At 36.0% G+C, this 21,748-nt stretch overlaps 1 pseudogene; it reads left to right on the forward strand.

Annotated features, from left to right (window-relative positions):
* Positions 1-1,091: 1,091 nt before the first annotated feature.
* LOC136317834 (methylcrotonoyl-CoA carboxylase subunit alpha, mitochondrial pseudogene) lies at positions 1,092-20,837 on the forward strand (annotated as a pseudogene).
* Positions 20,838-21,748: the final 911 nt, after the last annotated feature.

The raw sequence follows: 21,748 nt of genomic DNA on the forward strand, positions 1-21,748 counted from the left end.
AGAACTTATAATAAAAGGTGGCTATATATGGGATCATAAAGCAAATTTCCGTGAAATGAAAACATACAGAGGTTCTTTTATGAGTATATAGCTGTCATAGAAATCAGTATAGAAAGATAAGTAACTCTTACCCTTTCTCTAAACTGTTTTTGGATTAGACTTTAAATATTTTTCTTGTGTAATTATCCCTCTCCCCCTGTTACACTAGTCACTGTTAAAAGTCTTTCCTTACTAATTTTCAAACATACCTTTTATTTTCCTGAACAAGACTTTCCAGTCACCAACCTGCCTATGTGCTGAGAAATGAGGGCCCTTCCAGTTACCTTGCATCCCACCCTGGGGCACCAGGACTCTTCTGGCTAACAGCAACCAGCCTGCAGACATTCTGGAAGAACCCACGGCTTTACCTTCCCACCACCATTCTTTCTGCAAACGCTGGAGCCAGGGTTTCGTCCTTGTCACCAACCTGCCCTCCAGATTTGGAACCTAGGGCCGTATCAGCAACCATTCATACTGCAAGCTGATGACGTGGGGTCCTGGGGTCTTTCCAGTTACCCTCCCACTTTTGAGCTCCAGAACTCATTGCCCTTTAAGCCACTATAATACTCTTGCAGTGTAGTCCTGGGGACCCTTCAGGCTACCTCCAAGCCTACCTGCTGTGGATCCCAGGCTCTTCGGGCCATTTACGTCTTTTGGTGCTATTGAACATGGAACCTTCCAGCCACTATTTGGACCTCATGTTTTGATCTATGGATCTTCCTGTCACTTCCGTTTTTGAGCTTGTGCCCTGTGGTACTCTTCCGATCATGCATGCCCCAATCCATTTGGGGTCCTGGCAGTGTTCTGGCCACCAGCCTGTGTCTGGGCAGCTGGGAACTCATGCTGGTCTTCTTACCCCCTGAGTGTCTTCCAGCCCCAAGGGCAGTGACGGACTGTGCCCATGACCTGATGCAGCAGTGGTGGCCTCCCAAGCCTGGCCACCCAGAAGCGGCCTCCGTGGGAGTAAGCTCTGGCTCACGGAGATGTGCACATCCTGGAACCTGGATCAGCCACTGTGTCCCAAGTGAAGAAGATGCCACCTCGTGCAGATTATGACAGAGCAAAGCCTGTTGGCCCAGCAGGAGAGTGAAGCCCTAGGTGAGGCTGGGGGAGGGGTCAGCAGCCAGTAGGTAGGCAGTCACCCTACTACCAGGTCTGGAAAGTGGTAGAGAAAGGAGAACAGCATGCTGCCTCTGGCCAGCAGAGAGAGCCCAACATTTTGAAAGATGTACTGGTCACTTATAAAAAGCTTAACACATATAGTATATATAAAAATACCTCTCAGTTTTTCCCTCCACCTTTTAGAAGATAACTTCAACTTATGTAAAATAAGACTTGAATAGCTTTGAAAATATTGATGGGGAATAACAATGGGGAAAATATTGATGGGGGTGAAATATATTGATGAGGAATATTTTATTTGGAAATGTAATGCTATGCCACTCTTGTGAGCAGTATACTATCAGGACTTGAGCATTGAGTTGAATTAGGTTGGAAGGGAGAAAGAAATGCAAAGGGAAAATATTACTAACACTGAGTATATAGTTAACTATGATATGTCCTTTTTTGAAATAGCTACATGTTCTTAGATGCCCAAAGTATGTTAAAAATAGTCAGTAAAGAAACACGTTCTGCTAACATGTGAGGGCTTTTTATTTTGGTTAAAATTCATATGAAATCTTGTGTTTGGGGAAGAGAAAGGTTAAAGCTTCTCTTTGAGCAGTACATATTGTATTTATATAATGGATCAAGCAAAGAGGCAGAAGACTGATGCATGTGTACATGTTTTTTGGCCATAGCATATGAATATATGTCAAAGAATTTAACATAAATGTCTTCTAATAGTATACACCGGATCATGAATTTTCTTAGAAACATTATGCTTACAATAATCTGTTGCTTTGTGTCTCATTTTAAATTGATCATTACGGGATTACAGTATCATAATTTTACCTCTGACAGCATTTTTAATCCAGACGCTTGTCCTTTAAGCAACTTTTGATCTTCAGAAAAGCGAGATTGCATTTCTATCCTGATGGAATATATTTTCTTGTTTGTTATCAAAATAATCACGGCTTGGGGTTTGAATTGGTAAATATTTTTATATATGAAAAAGAGTGACGCATTCTATGTGATCTCAACCAGAAAAATCTGTGCTCACTTGAACAAAGGCACAGAACTGTGCATACACAGACTAGAAGTTTAAGTAAAACTGTAAACTGCTTGTGGTTATGGATGATTTTTGTGTCCTTTCCTTGTTGGATTTTTCAATTTCTTATAATGCACATATGAACTTTTAATAGTTGGGAAAATATTATTTAAAAAATATCCAGTAGGTATTGCTCTTTTTACTTATTGTAGAGCAATAGTTTCCATTTCTACTTTCATCTTAATAGTTTTCCCCCAATTAATGGCCTGACTTCTCAGACTTGACAGCTTGTAGGACTCGATCTCTGTGGTTTAATCATTTTACTAAGATCTATATTAACAATAATATTCCTTATGAATCATCTTGGTACACACTGAGCACTTTCAGATTGAATGTCTCACCTTTTATTATAGAAAAACTCCCCTCCATCATATTCTTAAAGCATGTATCTTCTTTTCGATGTCTTCTGTTCTTTTTTCAGGCCAGCCACTGCCTTCTCTTCCCTCTCTCTGAGACTTTTATCAATACTCGCTTCAAGACTACTGATTCACTTCTTGGTAGCATTCTTTTTACTCTTTGCTACTTTGAGTGCATTTTCAGTTTCTATGTTTTCTTCTTTATTTAATTTTTTAATTCTGGAAGTTCTCTTTTTATCTCATTCTGTTTTTATGGCATAACTCATAACCTCATTTTCATAGAAGTGAATTTCTGTTTAATTTTCTGAAATGTTGTCTGAACTTTTTTCTTTTCTTTTTTTTAAGAACATGCTCCTAAGGTATGCTCTACTCTTCTCCTTTGCCTGATTTCTTCTGTTTGCCTCCCTGTCTGCCATAACCCTTCCCCCTTACTCGAGCTTCATCCTCTTCCTCCTATCAACCTTTCTGCTTCTCCTCATCTTCTCTTTTTCTTTTATAGTTTTCCATAATTCCCAGTTCAATTTATTTCACCTATGTATCTATATATAAGAATATGGGGACTATTTCTCTGAGGAGTACATGTATACAGGTATTTTTAAATGCCAGATGGGAGATTTTCTCTAGGCTTTTTCCTGGCACCAATATCGTATGATAGGATTCTCTTTGACCTTCTTCATAATCTATCTGAGTACTGTATGAATTTTCTGCTTAGACCATGAGCCAAAGCGCTGAAAATAGATGGACAGAAAAAAACAAACAAACAAAAAAGTTATGGCTTGATTAAATGTCCAGTGCAGTTTTAGAATTTCTCTCTAAATCATTTCTCCCACTTTATCTTTTTCATAGTACGAGGTTCTATAGGAAAACTTTCTGCCTAAATTCTATAATGAGGCATCTTCATCCCTAAAATATACATTTTACATTTGGATATATTAGTAAGATTTGTTTTGTTTACTTATTTATTCACTTTTATATACCTTTCTTTCTAAAAATCAAGCCTAGAATTTCATTGCCAATATAATCCAAATTATTAAATTATAATCTCTAATCTTGGAATTTAAGTTTTAACCTCTTTCCATGATTTTAGAGCTAATGCATAGTCTCATTTAAAGAGGTTTTTTGTTGTTGTTTTCCTCAATTGCTTTGCAAGAAAATTTGTTTTGTACTTTCATGTATATCACCATTTCTCTCAGTTACGTTTTTGTCAGCAATTGTTACTGTATGCATTGTAATAAAAGCTACATTCATAGAATTCTTACAATATATCAGGCACAGATTTTTGTGAAATTCTGTTTTAGGAGACAAATAACGTCATATTTTTAAGAGGAACACACAGACTCAGAGAGCTTAAAAATTATCCTACTTGTCGACCTGCTAGCCAAGATTTTACCTGGGTTTATCTGTTTAAAGTTAGTAGAGGTTTTGTTTGTATTTTTGTTTTGTTTTTGTTTACTTTGTGTGATTGTTTTTATGATGTACTATATGTGTGGTTGCTTTATGGCACAGACATCAAAAATGTGATATTTGCTTGACTTCAAAGATATGGTTTGAGTTCCTTGTGTAACATCATCAGTAATTTCAGTTTATCTATGGTTTGTTCTCATCAGCTTGCTAATACATTTTAATGATACCTGTTTACTATGTATGCTCTCTAACTCAGATGATCATTAGATTTTTCAGGGCAGGGATATCTCCCTGTAGAACCTAGTGCAGTTCTCCAGATCTGAAATCATCAAAGAATAATGTTGCCTAACTGATATGAAAACTCCAGAATGAGCTCTTGATGATACACTGAAGACAACATAAATAGGTTTTTATCCTATGTAAATGTTTAAGCCTGCCTCTCAAGAGGTATGGAGCAAATGTATATTGCAGCTCTCAGTAATTCACTCTGTAGCTGTATCAAATAAAGATTAACACAAAAATATAGGAAAACTGTTACCTTCATGAGTTAATTTGGAAACTCTATCATTTTAATCAATTAAAAGAAATTAAAATATATGAAGTAATCATGAAATGAATAATACAAGATATGAACAGTTTGGTTTACAGCCTACTAATTAAGTTCTAATTTTCTTTTCTTCCCAGTGGAAAATCCTAAAATAAGAAACCCCTATATTAGCAAAGACCTGTCTTCATTTTTGGCGTGAATCATAGAATGGCAATATCACTTGGGTAATTACAACATATTCCTTTTTTTTCCTAAATGAAACTGTTTAAAGTCTACATTATTGGAAGAAAACTACATTAGTGGTTCTAATATCTGATTCAACAATTTATATTTTTACAGATAATATTATTTCTAGTATTTGATAAATATGTTTTTAAAATTTTCATTTTGTGCTATCTGGTGGCACTTAAGAGAGGATGGTATTTTAAATTTTGTAAAATTCTCAATAATCTTGTACTTAAATTAGCCACATGTCTTTATATTTATCATGAAGAAACTGGTTTCTTGCCCTTTTGCCATTCTGAAATGCTGGCCACAATTTTTAAGATAAAGAAATAAAGTCTTGACAAATCTCTCATTAGTTTGCCTATTAGTATAGCTCTGGCTTGATGGATGAGAACAATAACATATCTAAAAAGCATTCTTGCAGTGAGTGTTGATCTTAAAGAAAACACATTGTTATCGACATGAGTAACTCTCTGTGATATTCAGTTCAACAAAATCATCCTTGGCATGAAGATTGTCAGTTTTGGAATTAATAATGTAAAAAATGTGTTTAAGAAACAATGAATGATACATTAAAATTTAAGTGCCAACTAATTTGTTTTCCTTGTAACTTTCTCCATTATATTCTCTTGTTCTTATCATAGCACTCTCTCATATTCAATAGCTATGGCACTTTAAAAATATTATATCTGCTAATTGAATTCTAATTTTTCCAGTGTATATTTACTTTTCTATGAATAATTTATTTGTAATGTGAAGAGTATAAAACAAGATTTTAAATGGAATTATTTTAGTCTTATCTGTGTCTGAGGCCACCAAATATTATATGTCAATAACTTCCTATTTCCAAATTAAGAAATCATCTATGCAGGATTTGTAAAGCAGATATGCAAAAACCATTTTGTTCACACACTTCAGCGTATAAAAATGTAGAAGTTGCAGAAGCAGGGACATTAGAGAGAGAATTTCATGAGGAATTAGTAAGGCATTTCTTCTTTTCCCTAATGGCAGGACTGGATCTCTAGAGCTCATATTATCTGTGGGGTGTCAGATAATGGTGGAGAAGCAGACTGCAAGGTGGACTGAATCAGGGAAAATAAGTTCTCCGTCCCTAGAAAACCTCATAGATTTTATTTTCCTGATGACTGTTTCCCACTGTTCATGGAATTGGCACTTGAGCCATTTTATACTATCTTAAAGAAAAGAATGTAACCTAGAAAAAAGTTCATCCACCCAGAGATGCAGTCAGAAATTAGATTGTTGTGCCTGCTGTAAGTTAACCAAGGTTTTCTGTGTTACAAGCACTCAGGTGGTTAAGGAAAAACAAATAAGAAAACAAGAAATGTGATATATGGGGCAAAGCAAGTAGATAGTTGACAGATTTTCTGAAATAGATGTTCTGTCAATAAGCAATTCTAGGGACATACATACTCCAGTTCAAATTTAGCAAGGAAAACAGTTTAAGTAAACATAGTTTTATACTTAGCAGGAAGACCAGCTGCTTTAGGGTAGGGACTTGCAACTGTTGGTGCAGAGGTAGCAAAAACATCTTAATTTAACCAGACCTAGCTCATGTGCCCATCCTTAGAGTGGGGACAGAGTCAGCCTCACCTAAACCACATAGTCTCATAATAGGGAGGAGGAGGTTCTCTATTAACAACGCTGATGCCCACTGAGAAAGAATAAATCATCCCTGACAGCTGTAACCTGGTAGTTGGTCATGATCTTCTCTAGCTGAATCGGAACAAAATTTAACAGCATACCAATGTAAGAGGAGATCATTCTGTCTTCATGCTGGCATAAGACAAAAACTGGGCTACTCCATGTTAAAGTCTGATCTCAGACAAAAATAAAGAACAGTGTGAAGAACACAAAATTGTCCAAAATTGATCCTCTTCCAGCTTATACGATGGCTTCTGTGTCTTTACCAGTTACAAACCTACTTCATTTATTACACCTCCTATATAAAAATTTTTAAGATATCTTGTCACCAGATATCTGCTTTCTGACAGCACCCGATCTGAATCAAATCTCGACTTCCTTAAAAATTCACCAGAAACACCACAAACGCAAATCCTAAAATCAGCTCCTCTTAATACACTTTTATTGTCATGTGCCCATGATGTGCAGTCCATTTTTTTTTTCTAGTGAGAGAGGAAGGGAGAGAAGAAGGGAGAGAGATGAGAAGCATCATTGAAGCATCAACTTATAGTTGCGACACTTTAGTAAAGTTGTTCATTGATTGCTTCTCATGCATGCCTTGACCTGGGGACTCCAGTCAAGCCATATTCCCCTTGTATAAGCCAGTGGCCATGGGATCATGTTGATGATCCCTTGCTCAAGCCAGTGATTCCTTGCTCAAACTGGCAACCTTGGGGTTTCAAACCTGGGACCTCAGTGTCCCAAATTAACACTCTATCAACTGTGCCACCGCTTGTCAGACTGTGCAGGCTCCTTTGCAGCTACAAGTACTAAGCCTAGGTATCTTTCCTGGTAGTTTTTGGCTGGTAAACATCAGCACCACTAAACTTCAGCTTAGGGAATCTTGGCTTCTTTCCAATCACCACTGCTTTTGTGTATGGAAAAAAAACTGAGAAGTATATATTTGTTCTGAACAAGAATGAGAAGCCCTAGGGTGATGGTACACAGATGGCTTCATATTCATTACAGCATGAAGATGCTACCGGTATTCAGCTTCAACACTTAGTGCTATTGTTTCCAGCAATTCAGTGTTCTTATTGCGATGGACTGAAATGATGAGCTATTGCTTAAGATTATATCAGAATGAGACAGAGAAAGAGTCAGTAAGAAAAATTATTTTTCAAAGCTTTTGGAAATTTATTTTCACAAAAGACAATTATTGATTTGTATTTTCAAAAGCCTTAGCAGAAAAAGAAAGAAAGAAGTAGTTTTTCTTTAAAACCTTAACATTTTGTTTACTGACTCGCCTTCACTTTATCAGAAGGCAGCTCTACCTAGAGGCATCTACTGTGATCCTGCTGCTTTTCAGATATTCAAGGTGTTCTACATTCCGGATAGCATTGTATACCCGTGATATTTCCTTTCATCTCTCCTTGTATCCCTTCCTCCAAGGTTCTCTTCTAAGGAGAAATGTAAATTTTGAGTGAAAAGGTTAATGACCATTTATAGTTAAATATGTTTCCTTTTCAGGGATAAAATGCTATTATAAAAAATAACCCCTGGCCTCTGTTGCAGATGGTCTGAGTTTTACTTCTTGTAATTTTGAGTACAAGCTTTGCCAGGCAAGTCATTTATTCTCTATGAACTATAATATCTTCATATGAAAAGGTAATTTTCATTTTAGTCCTTACTGAGTGTCTTTGATGTTTTCAGACCCACAGATAACCACTGCATTCACAATTATGCTGCTGAATTTGAGAATTTCAGAGCTTTTTTGTTCCTACCTCACAAAATTGTTATGAAGTTCACTTTAGACCATTTATATGAAAGCATTTGGACAATTATGTGTTACAGTTAGGATGGTAGCATAGGAAACACTCCATTATGTTCAACCATGGGAAAAGGTAAGAGTGGGCAGTTCAGGGAAAGAAATTGACTAATGATGGAGGAGAAATCTTTGGTCAGAAATAACTTGCTTGATGATATAAGTTACAAAGAAATTACTACCAAAACTGAAGTATTGCTTTCTCCATAGTTTTTTTATTTACATGCAAACCAAAAAGCTATTCTTTCCTTTCTGTCCATATTAAAGCACCTATTCCTTCCTTTTAGTCTGCAACCAACAATATGCTCTATAGAGAGACAAATGGAATAAAACATAATCTCGTATTATTTTTCTATGCTGCATTGCCAGTGTAGCAGTTTAAAACAACACACACTTTTCTCAGAGTTTCCAAGTATCAGAAGTTTGAGTCTGGCTTGGCAGGGTATTCCTTTCAGAGACTCTGAAGATTTTAGTTACGGTGTTGGCTGAGCTGTGTTGTAATCTGGAGGCCTGACTGGGGAAGAATCTGCTGCAAATCTCATTTGGGTTGTTGGCAGAATTAATTTTCTTGCACTTGTATGGCTGAGGGCCCTTGTATTTTGCTGACTGTCAAATGGAAACTGTCCTCAGGTCCCAGATGCTTTCCACAGTTCTCTGCCCCATGGACATCTCTAACATGGCTACTTACTTCTCAAGCTGCTCAAGGAGGGCTCTGTCTCTTTGTAAAGGACTTTCACCTGATTGAATCAAGCTCACCATGGATAGCATTCTTTTTGATTAATTCAGTATGGGCTGATTTAGGATCTTAATTACATCTACAAAGTTCCTTTACCTTGGTCATAATCTATGGCTAAAAGCAAGTCACAGATCCTGTTCTACACTTGGGCACTGAATTGTACAGAGCATGAAATCCAAAATGATAGGAATTATGGGAGTTTGCCAGAGCTATTATAGAAGATCAAAGAAGAACAGATATATGGTGAAAGAAAATGATTTGACTTTTGGTGATAGGCACTCAACACAATCAACAGTTCTAGTGGCATAGAGATATTCACTAGAAACTTATGTACTCTTATTGATCAGTGTCACCCCATTAAATTTAATTTCAAAATTTAAAAAAAGATCAAAGAGAAGATCTCTTTTTTAAATCTAAATTTGATCTTTTTAAAAAATGAAATACACTATATGATTTCTGAACTTATCTATCACATTTGTTTTGTAAGCTGCTTTATGAAATAAAGCTGTAACCCTCCAGAAAAGATAAGCAGTGCATAAGAGCAGTGAGGGGGATAGTATGAGGTCTGGATTGGTGAGATGACCAATAATAATACTAAACAATTCACTATGTACCATAAATTGTTCTAAGTAGTCTACATAATTAGTTCATTTAATCCTCACAACAACCCTATGAGGTAGGTATCATTAATATATAAAGGAAAATCTGACCATTTGGAAGAACTACATAAGAATGCTTAGTAATATCTGTGTCCTTGGAGCTTATGTGGTGTGCATGTAGTTGCTCAGTCCAGATTTATTGAGCTAATACATGGAAATATTTATTATTAAAATTTAGAATATATACTACTTATGTAGACATAAACCAAAGGTTCTTGGCAAGTTGTAACCAACCAACAGCAAGCTGGTTGTTAAATGTTCTACATGTCTAAACTCGATCCTGTTTTACACTAGTGAAGAACTTGAAGCAATCACCTCAACTTCCTATATCGTCAAAATTTTCCTTTAATGTAGGATTGGAACTAGATCATCTGTAAGAGTCTATCTGCATTTAAGTAAAGCACACTCAAAATGCATGGTAAATTTTTCACACAGGGTCCACTTAATAACCAAAATACATATTTCTAAATATATTAACCACATATATTTAATTTTATTTATTTATTTATTTATTTTATTTATTCATTTTAGAAAGGAGAGAGAGAGGGAGAGAAGAGAGAGAGAAGGGGGAGGAGTAGGAAGCATCAACTCCCATATGTGCCTTGACCAGACAAGCCCAGGGTTTTGAACCGGCGACCTCAGCATTTCCAGGTCGACGCTTTATCCACTGCGCCACCACAGGTCAGGCTTAACCACATATATTTATAGTAGAGATAGTGCTAGGTAAATAGAGTTCATATTTAGTCAAGGGTTTTGTGGCAAGACTGACTTAGGTTTGCATTCCAGCCCAAAATCTTACTAGCTTCAAATGACTTTGCCTCTTTGACCATCCATCTCTTCTCCTGTGAAACTGAAAAAGGACCATTACCTTGCTAAACTGTTTTGGGAGTCAATTAAGATAACTAGTCATGATATTGCTCACTTTGTCTTTTTATTTGGAAAAAAAAATTGAAGTAAAAAAAAATCTAAAAATAAAACCAAATGAATTTTACCTTCATATTTCAATTCAATCTTTGAAAATATAAACTTTTAAAATTTTCCTTTGGATATTTATAAACACATAATAATACCCCACAGTAAAGGTGTGTGGGGGCATGTGTGCGTTTAAAGCTATTGTGTGAATAGAGAAGTTCCCTTGTTAACTGAATGAATCTTATAAGTTGGGAGACTTGAATATAAAATATCTCCCCCAGTGGTGATAAAAGAAAGTCATGTGTACGTTTCTGAGTGTTCCATTACACACACTTTAATTGCAGTGGTATTTTAATTGCACAGTGATTGCAGTTTTATAAGCAAGACTTATAAAAATAGTCTATGCTATACTATATTGAATGAAGCATTTCAGCATTTAAGAAGGTGATATAAATAAGAGTTGTAAACTACATTAAGCTCTTTTTTATAAGGTGATTGCTCTTTAATTCCACCTTCACTGCCCATAGGTTGAGAACAGTTGGAAAATGAACACTGTAATTGACTAGCATGGGAGATTTTAACACTTACTTGCAGTGTTGAGGGAAATCAGTTTTTGTGCATCTTCTGAACTAAGCTAAAATCTCTATCTAGAGCATTCCTATTAAGTGGCTATCATATCAACCTAGCTTTTATATGTTTCATTCTAATTTCTTTGTGGGATACCATTGCTCATATAATCAAAAATAAGCATGGATATGTTATACTTTTAGGATCAAGTATGGTCTCTTTGATCATTCCTTTGTGGTAATTCCAGGTATTAGGGAAATGCATGGTTGAAAAATTATCTTTTTAGAAGTCCTATGACCACAATATCTGCTTTGCACCTCCCCATACTCTTTTATTATTACTTTCCTTCCCATTTTTTGTCCAACTATATTCAGAGAAATTAATATTCCCATGAAGAACATACCGAGTCAGACAGGTTTGTTTGAAGAAATTATAAACACATAAGATCACAGCAGCTGTTTATCATCTAAGTTACTTATATACAGGACCACTTTTTGAATGAATGGTTGATATTTATGAGGCTCTAGCTATCAGATTCTGTCAGGCTTGAATCAGTTTTACTTAAATATAATGTAATAAATAACGGTTGAAACCATTTTGCTTTTGTTTTTTGTTGTTTTTAAATATTTTCAAGTATAGTTTCCATTCAATATTATGTATTAGTTTTGAGTATATGGGATAGTGGTTAGACAATCATATACTTTATAAAGTGTTCCCCCCAGTATTTCCAATACCCACCTGGCACCATACATTGTTATTATAATATTATTGACTATATTTTCTATGCTGTACTTTACATCCCCATGACTGTTTTGTAAATCTGTACTCCTCAATCCTTTCACTTTTTTATCTGGTTTCCCCATTCCCCTCCCCTCTGGCTATTATTCTGTTATCTGTTTCTATGAGTCTGTATCTGTTTTGTTGTTCATATACATTGTTCTTTAGATTCCACATATATATAAAATCATATAATATTTGTCTTTATCTTGCTAACTTAGTTCCCTTAGTATAATACCCTCTAAGTTCATCCATGCTGTCATAAATGGTAATATTTTACTCTTTTCATGCCGCAGTAATATTCCATTATATATATGTACCACCACTTCTGTATCCACTTGTCCATTGGTGGACATAGCTTAGCTACTATAAATAATGCTGCCATGAACATAAGGGTGGATATATTCTTTTGAATTAGTGTTTTGTGTTTCTTCAGATATATACTCAGGAATAGAATTACTGGGCCATAAAGTAGTTCATTTTTTATCTTTTTGAGTACCCCCTGTACTGTTTTTCACAGTGGCTGCACCAATCTTCATTCCCACCAATAGTGCATAAGGGTTCCCTTTTGCCCATATCCTCACCAACACTTGTTTGTTGATTTATTGATGATAGCCATTCTGACAGTTGTGAGATGATTCTCGTTATGGTTTTAATTTACTTCTATCTGATGATTAGTAACATTGAGCACATTTCAAATGTTGGCCATTTGTATGTCCTCTTTGGGGAAGTGTCTATTCAAGTCCTTTGCCCATTTTTTATTTGAATTTTTCTTGTGTTGTTTTTTAATAAATTTTGAATGTTAACCCCTTATCAGATGTATCATTAGTGAATACGTTCTCCCATTCAGTGGGTTGTCTTTTCATTTTGTTGGAGGTTTCCTTTACTGTACAGAAACATTTAGGTTGTTGTAGTACCGTGATGGCAAACCTTTTTATAAAAACTGCCCCCTTTTGCAGTGCTGGTCAACCTGGTCCCTCCCACCCACTAGTGAGTGTTCCAGCTTTCATGGTGGGAGGTAGCAGAGCAACCAAACAGCACCGCAATTGGCCCACCATGAAAGCTGGAACACCCACTAGTGGTCGGGAGGGACCTGGTTGACCAGCACTGCAAAAGTGGGTAGTTTTTATAAAAAGGTTCACCATCACAGATGTAGTCACATCTTTATTTTTTTTCTATTGTTTTCCTTTCCTGAGGAGATATATCAGGAAAAATATTGATAACAGAAATGTCCAAGATTTTACTGCCTATGTTTTCTTCTAAGAGTTTAATGGTAGAACCATTTTGCTTTTGAATGAAAAGGCTCAACTAATTATTTTTCTCAAATGTCCTGCTTAAAAGGTATAATAGGAGTTGCTCTGAACTTAAAAATACTATTTTACATGTTTATAATTTGAGTTTTCTCCTTTCCAGAAATGAAAATTGACAAGTTCTACAACAAACTAATGTGTTTTACTCAGTTTCCTAACCTATGAAATAGGGACATTGGGAACTAATTTTCTTTAAAGGCTTTTTATGAGTTATATTCTATGGTTCTAACTTTCTAGGCTCCCATACTTCTAGATCAGATAATTGAAAATATTTTGGTAACTTTTATTTCTTTTTTACTTTGTTCACATCCTGATTTACCTACAATGAGCTTGCTTAATTATTTAATGAGATTAGGAGTAGATGCATAGATACAGGTTACCTCAGTCCATAAAAACAATCAAGAACAAACAACATGGAAAAATAAAGAAGGAAAAACTCAAACTTGGTGAAAGTAGAAAAAGACAACCATATCCCCAAATCCCCAATGAATCAGAGTAAAATTTAGACCCAATCAGGATAACAACCCAAAGAAATTACATGCCTTTTCAGTTCTCAGGCATATAGCTCATGGAATTATTTATAAGTTGTTAGCCTACTCGTCCTGGCAGGTTGCTCAGTGGATAGAGCATCGGCCTGGTATGTGGAAGTCCTGGGTTTGATTCCTCATCAGGGCACAAGAGAAGAAACCATTTGCTTCTCCACTCCTCCCCCTCCCCTTTTGCTCTCCCTCTTTCTCCTCTCTCACTTTTTCTCCCATTGCCAAGGCTCAATTGATTTGAGTGCATTGACCCTGGGTGCTGAGGATATTCCATGGAGCCTCCACCTCAGGTGCTAAAAATAGCTCAGTGAGAATGACGCCAGATCGGCAGAGCATAGGTCCAGACCGGGGTTGCTGGGTGGATTCCGGTCAGGGCACATGTAGGAGTCTGTCTGTTTATCTCCCCCCTTCTCTCTTGGAAAAGGAGAAAAATAAAGTTGGTGGCCTACTATGCTGAGCATCCACCTGTTGACTCATAAGCCATTTACATGGACAGGATAGAGAAGTGTGGCAAAATTTGTGATATGAAGAAACTCAGGAAAAAGTGATGATCAAAGAATTATATAGACATGCAGACATTGGAAGAAGCCACTTTTAATTATGGCTGAGCATAGATAACTAGCTTGTAAAGATAAATATCTGCAGTTGCTGAACTTGTTTACCTGACAGTTAGTGGAAGGTACAATAAATCACCACATAAAGAAACATTGAAATACTGGTTTCACTAAGAGTCAGGCCTGTGAACTGAGGAATGGAAAAGATACTCTCAGCATTGAATATCAGGGAGAGTTTCAATTCTGTTATCTAAATCTCAGACACTTCTTCAGTTCATCCTTCAGTCTTTTTCTCTCACAGTATTAATGAAAGCTTGACTGTAGAACATATATATTTGATTGGAACTCAGTACTCATTTCAACCACATTTTAGTTTGTTCTTCTGTGCTTTTGAATCTAGAGAACTGAAAACTCTTTTTTCTCACTCCCTTGTAGCTGGGGACCTGGAAGTTATGTAGAGTCTGTAAATTAATTGCATTCATGTGAGTTTTGGAATGAAGTGTTGTTTCTTTACTTTTCTGATGTCAGTCAAAATCATACTCCCCATCCCACCCTCATGATACTCAATGTCTACTGGACTGAAGCTATGATGGTGTGTTCTTGATGTTAACAGTTTCAATGGCATCTTTATGATTGCTATAGTCTTGATAATAGAAGAGATAGCAAGTTCACTTGTGGTGGATCTGTTCTGTATTGCTTTTCTGAAATAATGCCTGTCAGCCCATTCTTTAAATGGTTCTAAATTCTTTTAGATCTGTTCTTAAAATAACTAGAGACATGTATATTCCCTAAAACTGGAATATACTTGAAACATTGACCGATAAGGCATTTTTCTATTCAAAGGTGAATTATAATTATAACATAGCCAATATAGGACATTTGAAAAAGCAATACAAATAAACAAGAAAGTCAAACATTAAAAATAAAAGACAAGAACAGGTCCTGGCCAGCTGGCTCAGTAGATAGAGCATCAGTCTGTCATGAGGACGTCTGGGATTCAATCCCCCATGAGGGTACACATGAGAAGCGACCATCTGCTTCTCTTCATCTCCCTCTCCCCATTCTCTCTCTCTTCTACTCCTGTAGTCAGTGGTTGATTGGATTGAACATTGGCCCCAGGTGCTGAGGATAGGTCTGTTGATTAAAGCATTGGCCCCAGGTGGGCATTGCTGGGGCTTATGTGGTTGGTTGGGACTCATACAGGAGTCTCTCTCTCTATCTCCACTGTTCTCACTCAAAAAAAAAGACAAAGCAATTTTAGAAAAGTTAAACACAATAAGAACACAGTGAAAAAAATAATTCTACATTATGTTAAGGATATTAAAGAAAATATGCCTTCTCCAAAACAAGACTTAAGAGATATGATATTATAAGATTTCAAAGAAAGGAAATGAGAATAAAAGAGAGAAACATGAACTGGCAGAATGCAGAAAATAAAAGGAAGAAAAGTCATTAAAAGAAATTCGAAGTAAATAAGCAAAAATAGAAAGAAATAAAAAAAAATGCAATAACACTGAGCTTCTTTAACTGAAATCTATCAATTCATGTCCATTTAAGGAAATACAAATTTTATTGGCCCTATTAGATATATGTCAACATTTATAGCCTAAAATCAGATAATGTATCTTCATCTGAAATGCCCACATGACAATTTTTGGTCACACACATCAATAAGAATTACTAATAGTTGTCTAAATATTAAAAATCAGTATACTGTAATCTATTTTAATATAGTGAAACTATGAATCATAGTAAGAAGGAAAAAGCACTGTGACTTAGGAAACAAAACACACACATGCATATCTTTTGACCACTTCTAATTGTGCAAATAAGAAAATAAGAATTAGAAGTCATAAATATCCGACAATCATAAAAACTATATATCAGTACTAATAGGATATGGCTAAAGCATGTTCAGTGTTCTAATAACAAAATATTTTAAATCTTAAAAAGTGTGGCAGATATTGTTAATTTCCTAACCAACAGCTTGCTACTCTCCTAATTATTTGCTGGCAGAAATTGCTTTCCACACTTTAGACTTAAGAAAAAATGCTTTGTTGGATTTAGTTGAATGTGCATGTGGAGCTGAGAACTGTTCTAGCTACCTATAAAACCTGAGTGGGAAAACTGATATGGTGAGAATGGTAGAACAGAAAGATAGGAAAGGCAGCATGTCCCTTAAAGATATCATTGAGCTGCTAAACCAGCTGTGGAATCGCCCTGCCTGCAGACTCCTTGTTATTTGAGATAATAAATGTCCTTATTGTTTTTAAACCATATTTATGAGGATAGTCTCTTTCAACAGAAAGTAATACTACAAACAAGAATGAAAATAAATGACTTAGTGCTCAATTTACAAGTTAGAAAGAGAACAATAAAATAAATACAAGGAAAAGTAATAGAAGAAACAGAAAAAAAGCAGCATAAATTAATGTTTAGTAAACCTTAAAATAAATAGATACAAAAAAACAAACTGAAAAGTGGTTATAAAGAAATACAATCAAGAAATTTAAGTTAAAATAGTACAAACACATACATTTTTAAATTAAAATGGGGATAAAGCATTTGAACAAAATAAGAGAATATCTTTCTCAAATCTTTGCAAGACAAAGAAAGCATAGCTTAATTGCATATTTTAGGATAATTTTATTTATAATAACCAATATCTAAGAATGAGACAATCTAAACATTGCATATCTGTTGAGTTAATTGAGAATACTTTTAAAGAATTACCCTTAAAAACTTACCAAACCTTAGTAGATTCACAGAAAATTTCTAGCAAACTTTCAGAGAGTATAGGCCCAATGATTTTAAACTGTAGGGGGCATAGAAAACATACAGAATTTACCAGTCTAGAATAATTTATATACTTATTATTCTTACTCTTGCCTAGTTCCATTGGTTAGTACTACAATAACACTGCAAAATAATTAAGATATTTACTAATATATTTCATGATATTAATTAGTGAAGGGAAAATATATATGTCATTCTGTAGGTATATAAAATAACTTTATATAATTCAAATCCAGTCCTAATTTGAGAAAAGATAAGATGCTTTTATTCAATAGGAATATACGGATACTTTAATATGACTATAAAAGAACAAATGTATGATTACTTGTGATGTACTACATGAAATCCATTTAATTTAGGAATATTAAAAGAGAAAACTCAAATCCTAAATGAAAAAATGCAGAATAAAAACTTGAGGCACATTTTATTTATATTGACACAGATCTGAAAGTTTACATTTCATTGTAGATGTTGTTTGGGGGGAAAAAAGAAAGCCAATAAGGAAGCAATCATTTTCAGTCCAATGTGGCAGTATCAAATTATTTTAAATGCACATATTTTTAATCTAGTAATTTCATTTATGTGTCCCATACATACATTTATAAGCATGATTGAAACACATGTAAAACTATGCCAAATGTTTGTCATTTCAGCATTATTAATTAATAGCAAAATCCTGAAATGGACCTAGAAGATTTTTGTTTTTGTTTTTTGTTTGTTTGTTTGTTTGTTTTGTGTGTGTGTGTGTGTGTGTAATAAAGACAGATAGGGACAGAGAGAGGGACACATAAGGACAGGCAGACAGGAAGAGAGAGAGATGAGAAGCATCCATTCTTCGTTGCAGCACCTTAGTTGTTCATTGATTGCTTTCTCATATGTGCCTTGACTGGGGGGCTACAGCAGACCACGTAACCCCTTGCTCAAGCCAGTGACCTTGAGCTCAAGCTGTCGAGCCTTGCTCAAACTAGATGAGCACAAGGTCAAGCCGGTGACCTCCGGGTTTCAAACCTTGGTCCTCCACGTCCCATTCCAACACTCTAGCTACTGTGCCACTGCCTGGTCAGGCGGACCTAAAAGTTTTGTAGTCACAGTCTAGTTTAAAAAATTCTAGTAGCTACAATTGTAATACTAGGTATTAAAACAAATGAGAATCTTGTTCTTATCTGCTGATACTGAAACATATAAAAGATATTCTAAGAAAACTTAGAACACACTGTACTCATATGCTTGTATAAAGAGTGTATATAATGCTTATTTAAATAAAATATTTTGAAAAATATGAATATATGCCTGAGATATTTCTGGCTAGTTCTGAAGAAACTTTATTTATTTATTTTATTAGTTAGTTAGTTAGTTAGTTATTTTAGTTATTTATTGATTTGAAAGAGAGGAAGGGAGAGAGGCAGACAGAAATATCAATCTGTTCCTGTATGTGCCCTGACCAGGATTGAACCTCCAACCTTTGCCTATCGGGATGATGCTCTAACAACTGTATAGAGGAAAAGGCTTGCGGAGTAGAGCAAAGGTTGTGCAGTGTGTGGGACACCGCTGGTGTGCGTCTAGGATTCAGAGAGACCCTTGGCCATAGGGAGAAGTCAGTGGCATCTGCAGTGTCGGTGCTGCAGGTGGCAGAGGAAAGAATGGCAGCATTTTCCAAGCCTGCCACTGCCAATGGTATGTGCTTAGAAGCAAAGAACCATAAAATATGCAACAGCCACAGGAAGAAACTTTACCAAGTTCCTCATTGCCAACAGAGGAAAAATTGCCTGCCTGGTGATATAAACAGCTAAAAAGTAAAAATAAAAGTAAATAAAAGGGTGGACAGTCCCTGGCTGTCTATAGTGAAGCTGACAGGAGTTCCACGCAGGTAGTCATGGCAGATGATGCATGTTTCATTGGTTCTGCTCCCTCTCAGCAGAGCTGCCTTTCTGTGGAGAAAATCATCCTAGTGACCATGATCTCTGCTGCACAGGCTATGTATCCAGCATATGGCTTTCTTTCTGAAAACCTGGATTTTGCCAAGCAAGAAGTCATTATTTTTATACATCGTCCTTCATCTGCAATTAGAGACATGGATAGAAAGAGTATATCCAAATCCACAATGGCTGCTGCTGGAGTACCTGTTGTTGAAGGTTATCATGGTGAGGACCAAACAGACCAAGGTCTGAAAGAGCATGCTGGAAGAATCAGTTATCCCATCAGGATTAAAACCATCCATGGTGGAGGAGGAAAAGGTATGAGGATTGCTAGATCTGAGCAAGAATTTCAAGAACAGTTAGCATCAGTGTAGAGGGAAGCTAATCAGTCTTTCAAAGATGATGCTCTGCTGGTTGAGAAGTCTGGGGACACACTAAGGCATGTAGAAGTCCAGGTGTTTTGTGATCACCATGGCAGGGCTTTGTGCTTGTTAGAAAGAGACTGCAGTCTACAGAGGAGGCATCAGAAGATCACTGAGGAAGTCCCAGGGCCCAGTATTAAACCTAAACTAAGAAAAAAGCTTGGAGAAGCAGCAGTCAGAGCTGCTAAAGCTGCCAATTATGTCAAAGCAGGAACTTTGGAGTTTATTATGGATTCAAAGCACAATTTCTACTTTATGGAGATGGATACAAGGCTGCAAGCAGAGCATCCTGTTACTGAGATAGATGAACACAGGGACTGACTTGGTGGAGTGGTAGCTTACTGTTGCAGCAGTAGAGAAGATTCCTTTGATCCAGGAAGAAATAACTGTGCAAGGCCATGTGTTTGAAGCTAGAATATATGTACAAGATCCTTATCATCACTTCATGCCAGGGGCTGGACCATTATTATATCTCTCCACCCCTCCTGCAGGCCTTTCCACGAGGATTGAAACTGGAGTACAGCAAAGAGATGAGGTGTCAGTGCATTGTGACCCCATGATTGCGAGGCTGGTCATATGGACTGCAGATCGCCAGGCATCCCTGACTAAACTGAGGTACAGCTTTCGTCTGTACCATATTATCAGGCTGCACATCAACACTGACTTCCTCCTCAGCCTTCCTGGCCCGTCAGAGTTTGAAGCTGAGAATGTACACACTGATTTCCTCCTTCCACACTAGAAACAACTATTGTCCAATCAGAAGGCTGCAGCCAATGAACGGGTTTTGATTCCAGGCAGCTCTGAGTTTCATCCTCAAGGAGAAAGGCATGCCTGATGTTTTCAAAAATCAGACACAAGACCGATATTTTCCTTCAGCATCCAGCAATGATAGAAGAGTATCTCTCACACCAGAAACATGACTCTTAGGGATGCTGAAAACAATGTAGCCAAAGCTATAACATATATCTATGATGGGTTACATACGATTCAGATCAAAGATAAAACTTTTCAAGACCCTGGTGATCTTCATAGTAAGGGAGACTGCACTTACCTGAAATGTTCTATTAACGGAGGGTCTTGTGAAACAGAGCTAATTATTCTGGAAAACAAAATTTACCTATTTTCTGTGGAAGGAACTGTTCAGTTTGATAATCCAGTCCCCAAATACTTGACTTTAGTGAGCTCAGAAGAAACTCCAGGAGGTACCATACCTCCCATGAATGGAACCACTGAGAAGATACTTGTAAAAGCTGAAGATAAAGTGAAAGTTGAAGGGTCTCTGATAGTTATGATCTCCATGAAAATGGAGCATGCCATAAGGGCTCCAAAGGATGGCATGATCAAAAAAGTATTCAACCGACAGACATGCTCCTTTAGTCCAGTTTGAGTAAGAGGAAATATGACATAAGGGAAGCAAAGTAAACTCCCATAAAAAAAAAGGAAAATTAAACAGTATCTTAAATATAGTGTCTCTACACCAAAAAGAAAAAGTGCCTTCTTGCTTTTCATAGGGTCTAATAAACAGCTCTTTTACTAAATGATTGCATGATTATGTTAAAGTTCTTTCATATATGAGAATCATGCAGTTTGGTCACTAAATAGTTCATACTGAAAAAGTACCCTTATAGTGGCTTCCTGTGAGGAAAGGAACTGTAGCTTTATGTATGCAACTTTGTGTATTTAGGCTTTTTTTCCCAAATAAAAATATCTTTAAAATATATTAAAATGGAGTTTACTTGTGTGAATTTATACAGTACAGAAATACTTTTGGAAGCAAAAGAATGTTTATAAAATATAGATATACTTTAATATGTTGTTTGACTGTTTTCTGAAGATGAAATCCATGGGAAATTGAAATTTTTCTTGGTAAACAGCAATTTTGAATATATTTTACAGATTCTTTTCCTGAAGGTTTAGATCATAATACATCTATGCTATTATTTCATTCATTGAAAATTTTATAAAGATAAGAATATTTTTGATTTGTGACAATGTTATAAAACGCTGATCTGCTTTTAATGAATCTGAGGGCAATTACTTGCCTACAAAGGTTTTTCTTACTTTTTGAAATCAATTGTAAGCCATTAGATTGCCACGGTCCCCTCTCCCTTCTTCTCTCACTGTTTTCCTTATCACCAGCTAAAAATGAAACACCATATGCATGTTTAACAAATACAGGATTAACACAGAAGATTTTTGTTTAAATGCAGGGCCAAATAATCCTGCTTCGTGTTGAATTTAGATTTAAATCTCTCTGTTTACTGTTTAATGACATTTTGAGCAGTTACCACAGCTGGAGTAGATATAGTCATTT

This window comes from Saccopteryx bilineata, chromosome X, assembly GCF_036850765.1.
Source record: "Saccopteryx bilineata isolate mSacBil1 chromosome X, mSacBil1_pri_phased_curated, whole genome shotgun sequence".
Taxonomy (NCBI): Eukaryota; Metazoa; Chordata; class Mammalia; order Chiroptera; family Emballonuridae; genus Saccopteryx; species Saccopteryx bilineata.